Below are 8748 nucleotides of genomic sequence, written 5' to 3' on the forward strand. Positions count from 1 at the left end.
TTTTTTTTTTTTTTTTTTTTTTTTTTTTTGCAGTTCTAAAACACAAACAATATTGTTTATAAGGTTTTCTCTACAAAGTCATATTTATGTTGATCAAGCTTAAGGTGCATCAGTTTAATTAAAAAAAAAAAAGAAAGATCACAGCACAACCGTATGGGAATCCTTCGCCGCATCTGAATCCTTCCATATATATATATATATATATATATATATGGTTGTGTAATGGGTATTTATTATGATGCATGACTTGCCATGCTGTGGGGTATGGAAAGCTCTGATCTTTAATTATGAATGGTTGGTAGTTAGATCTTAGATGTGAACTGTCGCTCTATGCAAATGAAGGTTTTACTACTCTAGAATGAAGTATATATGAACACATCAAAATTTTCGAGTATTTTTTGTTATATTTTACTTAGTTTGCATTTATTCACATTACATTTTCCCATATATTAGTCATAGAAATAACATTCCTAGTATATTCATTTGCTACTTTTAGTTTTTCAATTATCATACTTAGTTTCTATCTATAGTAGTTGTCTCAATTTTGTTCTCTGAAAATTTTTAAAATTGGAGATATAATCATTAGAGCATGTCACTCTCACCCTAACTTAACCCTCGCCGTCGTCATTCGTCATAAAATGAACTTGAGCTATCTGCTAACCTTTTCAGTGATTGTTGGATGAAGGTTTTATGATGAGGGGATTTGAAACAATTGTTATGCCATGGACTAAGATTCATATTGCATTGTGAATCATGCATGATATAAAAATTATGTATCTTCAGTTAATACATTCTGTACCTATAGTTAACAATTTCTATACAGGTAAACACTGTTGCAAAAATCCCCTGCCTATGCACCGCCTAAGCGCTAGGCGCCCCTAGACCGAGGCGAATTGCTTCCTAGGCGTCTGTCTAGGTGGCCGGCCGCCTAGTGCCTAACTCGCCCGAATTTGGCCGAGTTAACTCGCTCAACTCGGCAGAGTTAGCCGAGTTAACTCGAGCGCGTCGGCCTTTTTTATTTTTTTTTTAAGAATAAGAGTCAAATAGGCTACTGAACTACACAAAAAATGCAATTAGACCATCAAACTAAAAAAAATAATGCAATTGGGTCCCTGAACTACACAAATTCATGCAATTTCATCGAAAATGACATGTTTTACCTAATGTGGTGGTTACCAATTTTAAAAATAACATTTTAAAATAATTTTTATTAAAATAATTTTAAATATAATAATATTTTAAAAGCATCATAAAGAGCTTAATGATATTAGCTCATGTTCTAAAGACAAATTTCGCAAATAAAGGACTTGGAAAACCAAGTATTATCTCGACTTGCAGATCGAGTATTTCCTTGAAAGTAATTTTATACACCAGTTAGTCTATTTTGGACAAATGTCTAATAATCTCTTGAAGTAGATAATGATCATTTAAACTCAAAAATGATAATGAAGACATTTTGGGACTTGAAATCCATTACTTCACTGCTATTGAAGCACTACTACTGAACCAGAAGTTCTATGATCGCATTAGGACTAATATTGTCATTACAATGAAATCACTAATAACTCCTAGTGTGCATCCTACAATTAAGTATTCAAAATATCCTCCAATATCTTCGATTTATAAATTTATGTGATAAGCTCCCAAGACGACTGATTATTTAGGTCTATATCGCGGGGTAGTTTAGTAGCAATTTAGTATCCTTGTGTGACTAATTCACGATATTTTGTGCTTTAATTAGATAACCACGTGCAAAGCTACCTTTAGTATATTTTAAGACGTTTTACAGGTCCCGGGAGCCAATCGACAAGAGAGATGGGCATAACAAGCAAACAGAGCATAAAAGAGTCCCGGGATAGCTAGGATGTACCATCCACACGTGGGGCCAACATGGACGAATTTCAGTAGCCATCCACGTGTCCATCCACACGTGGATGAGTACATGGATGAGACATGCGGAGGAAATTAAAGTAGGGCAATTTTGGGGAGGTTATTTAAGGAAGATAGATAGGATTTTTCAGGAGTTCTGAATTTTTAGTCTTAGAAGTTCCCAAAAATTCCATCTTAGAATTTAGTTTTCATATTAGAGATTTACATTGAGAGAGATTTCCATTTGGTATGAAAAAGTGAAGATCAAAAGCTTGGATTGAAGTTGTAATTTCATATTACTAGGTGATTTCTATCTTGAATCTTATTTCTAATTCGTATTTCTATTTTGCAATTCATATTCCTAGATTGAATTAGATTTATGATTTTGAATCCATGAATATACTTAGCTAATTATATCTAGTGATTGAGTTGTGTGAATCTATGCTTGTTTAGTGTGATTTCTCACTTCTTACTGTGGACTTGATTCATTTGATGTTGGAGATATATTCTTGTCTATTGATTGTTGATGTAATTAGATCTTGAGTAGATTTGGCCAATCTCTTGAGAGTTTGAGACCTTGACTCTATCATGATATTGATTTGGGTTAGGTTATAGCTTTTGCAATCTTAGATCCTATGGAATTCCATGATTGGGAATAGTAGGAATGTGTGAAACTTAGGTGTCTGATAAAATGTCTCTTATGGCTTTTGGTTGCTAAATGGTATTCCTAAGCCTAAGAAGCCTTAGTACACAAATGTGGAAGAGGACTAAGAGAGCACACTCTTGAATAGCCAACCCGAATGAATCACTAGTCCATTACTCAAGACACACTGTGAGGCAACATAGATAGCACAATTCATTCCCTTACTTTCTATTATTTGTTATTTTACTTTTCTTTACCTTATTTGATTACACACACTCTAAATGCCACTCCGCTTTCACCAACAACCTCGCATGTTCCGCTACGCATTCCTTTAAACAAAAGCATAGCAATCTCCCGAATTATCTCCTTCGAGACCGACACTCGGGAAGTCAAGACTCTTCGTTTTATTCCTTTTTACATCTTTTGACAAACCACGCACAATCACCGCTATCCACTACAAGCTGTTGTCATTATGCGATAAACCAATGCGTGTTTTTCATAAATCACTTGGTATTGACTCCTTTAGATCTCCATGATACTAAATTCCAAACTAGTTATGTTTGTTTTTACCTCCACTACCTTATGTGAGGATAATAAAAGTGTGTTTTAAGAGCATCCACAATGGAACATATTTAGGAGATAATGTCAGTAAAAAAAACTATGCATTGAAGGCCAACTGATGTGGACACCATTTCCAAGGAAAATTTTACTTCTGCAAAACAAAGTTATTGCAGGAAAGTAAAAAAAAGAATATAAAAGTGCGCAAGTGAGGCGCACTTCGTGCCCCAAGACACACGCCTGCTGGGCAAGTCAGGGTGGTCGCCAACTGGCGGCCAATCTGACTTTTAAAGTTTTTTTTTTACATTTCTTTTTGTCACTTTGTCAGCATTATTTGTTATTTCGTTTTTCTTTTTTTTTTTTAATTTTTATTTTTTTCTTTTTCATCTCATATTCTGTTTCCTAATCACACTTACAAAAACTACTCAAAACCACAAAAAAACTCCAATGATATTGATGCTCTAAGTGGGTGTCGTTAATGAATATTAGCCATGTTATATAAATATTCAATCCACATAAGCTCTAGAAGAGTCACAAGCTCATTGTATAAAATGTTAACTTATAGTGACAATCTTGAAGATTATACCATATCATCTCCTATACACCTTTTGAAACTATAATTTTATAATGTAGAACTTGAAGATTGTCATCTTAAGAAGGAGATGGAGATTACATTTACTCGAATCAATTATGAAGAATTGAACTTAAAATCCTGAAGATTGGGTCTTGAAAAACAACAGTTGTACTTTTGCAACATATGAATACAAACATACCATGTACTCGTTTCCTCACTAAGTTTTTCCCATTGGATTTTTTCTAGTGTGATTTTTAACGAGTCATGTGTATGATATAGTGATGTTGATGAAAAAAGTTGCAAACAAATACTTAAATTTACAAATCCCAAAATCCTAAAAATTATGCCTGAAGGCTCATGGTTGTACTCTTTTTCCCTCAACTAAGTTTTTTCACACAAGGTTTTCTTAAATTAAGGTTTTTAATGGGGCAACCAGTACAATATATGATTTTACATATATCATGTACTCTTTTCTTCATGAAAGTTCAGGGTGCGGCATGAATAATTGGATATCGTTCATGGTGTTAAATGACACTTTAGCCTAATTATTATTACCATGAAATAATATAAGAGAATATATGGTTGATGCATGTGCATGGTAACCATAATGAAAAAGATAACGCAAGTTATAACAATAAGAATATTTTGTCAAAAAAAATATATATATATAGTACAACACTCAAAGTATAATGTATCAATCAAAAAAATTAATGAAATAACAAACATAAATAAGGAGTACGTAATAAACTTCATTCACTCTTATTATATTTTTAGATTATATATTAGATTAGGGTCTTTGCTACAACAATTTATATCGTGGACTAGAGTCCCTAGTCCCTAGTCCCTGGTATAATAATCAAAATTTGACTTAATAAAGTATAAAATAATTCATATTCATAATGCAAATAATTATATAGCTGGTGACACATAAATACTTAACATAATACACAAAATTCATGTTCATACATAGAATTTATCTTCATAATGCACAAAATTCATGTTATAATTATATAGCTAGTGACATATAAACACTTAACATAATACACATAATTCATGTTCATTATATCGTAGTGTTTATGTGTATTATGAACATAAATTCTGTACGATTGCTTTGCTACACTCTCTTATATTTATCACTCACACAAACTCATAACTCCCTAAAATGGCAATTTATGCTATTTTTTTTTAAGTATTATTGAGACTGAAACTCATGACCTACCATTTGAGAGAGTCCCTTGTGTCACTAGACCACACAGTCATTGACCAATTTGTAGTAATTTAAGATTTGAAAAAAAAAAAAAAAAAAAAACTAATCACACAAATATAGCAGATTAAGTGGTGGCAAAAATTGTGTGGTTTTTGTATGGTGGGAAGCATTTGGGCATTAGATTAGATTAGTACATATACCTCCACAAATATTTCCACTTTCAGTGTAATCCTATCCTAAACTACACTCATATTCTTAAATCCAGCAATGGCAGTCGTCGGAAACCGAAACCAGCTGACGCTATTGCTCCTCCTATGCATCATCACTTGTGTTGTTATCCCGCCAGCTCTGGCGGTGGCTCAGGTCACGTGCGACGACTTGTTCAGAAAACTTTTGGCGTGCGCAAATTTTGTGATGAAAGGTGACGGGCCCATACCGAAGGTGTGCTGTGGGGCCTTGAAAATGGTGTTGATCAGTTTAAAGACGAAGCAAGAGAGGCAGAGCGTGTGCTAGTGCACCAAAGCGAGGGTTGCTAAATTCACACCAGATCAGCTGAAACGGGCCCCGAGATGTCCCTATACAGTGTCAACTCCCTATTTTCTTTAGGATTAGCCCTGATGTTAACTGCTCACAAGTTTCAAGCAGAATTAATTAGAAGAAAAAGACTAATTTGAAAATAAGTATTAGCATAAGGTGTTTGACATCATTATATTTCAGAAATAATTGTTGTATTTTAAATTTAATGTTTTCTTGCTTCTTGTGGAGATGTAAACAATTAATGTGTCAAAGGAATGAATTAAAATTTGTTGATAAATTAGTCAAAAATATAAAAACCACACAATAATTTCACATCAAATAATTGGACAAATTAAAATAATAAGTGAAAATATGATTGGTTATCAGGTTCATTGAGTTTCTTCTATTATACATTTAAAAAAAAAGTTTTTTCAAATAAGCCATAGTTGCTTCCACTATCAATTGGGATCAAGCGCTTAGGGAAGACCACAGTTCGGTTCGAACCGTCCCATTCAAATCGAGTCGTGGATTGTTGGAACTGGACCGGAACCGTCCGGTCCCAAGCCGGAAAAAATTTAAAAAAATATAAATTTCAATTATTATTATTTATTATTTGAGTAAAATTTAAACTTTAAATGACATTTTAAAATTCAACTATAACAATTTTTTTAATATAGTTTAACGTTGAAGTTTAAATATTTTATATAAATATTTTAAAAACATTTTATAATGGACAATTTTCAAAAGCAAATTAATTATTGAATTTAGACAATTTAAAAAATAAAAAAAAAAATTATAAAAAAAATCTGGTTTGAACCGCCGGTTCCGGAATCGTGATAGAAGGTTCGGTTCCAAAAATGAGAACCGCCGGTTTGGAACCGAAACCAAACAATGGGCATGGCTACAAGCGCTTATCATTACGTAAAAAATTATAGGTTAATTAGTAGCGCAACACCACTTTTTGATGACGGGATGCTGGACTTGACTTTTTGAGCCGCCGCGGGATTCGAACCTCTGACCTGATACAAACTGCTTTATTACAAATTGAGTTTATAAGGCATATTGGAGTATGTAAAATCCTAATAAACTAGGTCTTCGACCTATTTAAACACTCATGTAATCTTGTAAAACAACTTAAGTTAATAAGTACAATTTCAATTAATTCTACCAATTACACAAACTATAACCAATGTAGTTTTAACAAATTGATCGAGCTGTTACTCTGGATTGTACTCTATACAATCCCTTTGAAGTTTTTTTTTTTTTTTTTCATAGACTGGATGTAATATATTCTGGATAATTCCCTTTGAAACTTCGAGTCTTTACCTCTTACATAGTCCCTTTTTATAGTGTCATAATTCTCTTTAGAATATGCTTGCAAGATCCACTTTGTACGTGCATGATTACTTTCGCCTTTAACAACAGTCATGGCTTTCTATCCATGTATTCAAATTGTTGGAGATAAATGAAGATTTTGTTGATTCCCTTGACTTAATATTTTCGGCCTCTACATGTAACACTATATAAAATCAAGCAACCATATACTATACAAATTCTGTATTCTAGAATTTTAATGGGACTAGGTTACTAGTAATTTGGTCTAACATATATTGCCGGTTTTATCTCCCATAGAATCGTCAAACGGCAGGCCAATACCACCGAAAAATCGACTAACACTATCGAAAAACTAGAGTAACTTTTCAGACCTCTTTGTATTACGAATTGCCTTTAAGTACAACGAATTGTTTATGCCCCTCTCGAGGCTTAGAACCCCTATTTATACAAGCTAAGAGAGATTTCTCCCTTAGGAAACTTCTAAACTACTTTAGGAACTCTTTCCTTATTACATTTAGATACTTTTCCAATCTATCTCGACCTTCCTTCCGTATCTCCCGGCTTCCGCCGACAAACTCTTTAGGAAACTTTCATGACCGCTTGTCTTACACCTCTGTGATACCCTGACTTTTGTTAAGGAAAAATAAATATTTAATGGGAAAATGGTGTTGATCTTTATGCGCATAGAAAAAAAAAAGTTCATCTTTTGTTTACATTGAAAATTGAACCATAAACCATTGCATTTGAATCCCAAGTTCTTTACCATTAAACCATTAGGCCTTCCTTAATAATTGGGGTTTTTGAGGAGATTTTACACGTGTGATTAGGAAAGAGAAAATGAGATGGGAGAGAAAAAGGAAAGAAAAATAAAACAAAACAAAATATGAAAAAGAAAAAGAATAAAAAAAAGGGTAAAATTAAGCTGATTTACGTGCCCAGCAAGCACGTGTAGTATACGCGCCCAGCTGGGCGCTTGTTTTGCTGCGCACGCGAACAAATGAGAAGGTATTAAATTTCGCTAGGTCCCACTATTCTGATAAAATCTCAAGTTTACAGGAGGTCCTCAAAGTTTCTCTTTCTTCCCCTTCTCTCTTCCAACTCAGCATTGCTTTTCTTAAAAATCGTGAAAAACTAATTGATGGAGAAGGCCTTACAACTCATTATTCTTTTAAAGTCCATTTGAAACCTTATTCTCATCATCATCATTACTAATACTAGTATTTTCACCCGTGCGATGCACAGAATGAATTTGTTATAATACATTAAGAATATTTGGATCGATATATAATTATACAAATTATAACATCAAATATTATATAGTACAATTGAAGATATGTTTTGGATCGATTATGTTTTATGATGTTATCATTGTTTGAATTCCAGTAAATAATTGCTTAATTAATAGCTAATGTGTAGACGCATGCGGTGCTGAAATTTTAGAGATTTTATATATCATTGTTTAGGATTTTTATAAATTGGGCAAATATGCTCGTTCTCTAGTACCTCAGTTATAGGAATCAATTGTTATTCTAACTCATATGTATGGAAGATATATTTTTGTGTAGATATATAGCAATTTTTCCATCTTGAAAAAAATATAATATCACCAGTTGTATTTACACATTATTGAAAACCTCTTTGTAGACAACATCAGTAATAGCAACACAATCTTGTCCATCCTCGTAAACTAATTAACACTTTCAGGTTATCAGGATGGGTGACTCGGGAGAAAGCCATGTACAATTGACCGTGATTAAAAACTGGTTTTTTTAGCAATAACCCAACGTGAGTTAGTGCTTGCCTGCTTGGCCCTGGCTTTTGTTGATAGTCATGGCATATGCAAACATCAATGGGAATTATTTATGCTGGAACTTGGAGGGCAATCTCGTATCAGAAAGAGTGAGAGACATTCGAGGAATAAGAACTTTGGTTCCTTCATATGTCGCATAAACTATTCTTGCTTCAACAATGTGATCTGCCAATCTTGTGATGTTGAGTCGCGTACCGTTATAAAGACCAAGAGAATGGTCTACCTTCCGCAATAGC

Source organism: Ipomoea triloba, chromosome 6 (assembly GCF_003576645.1).
Source record: "Ipomoea triloba cultivar NCNSP0323 chromosome 6, ASM357664v1".
Lineage (NCBI taxonomy): Eukaryota > Viridiplantae > Streptophyta > Magnoliopsida > Solanales > Convolvulaceae > Ipomoea > Ipomoea triloba.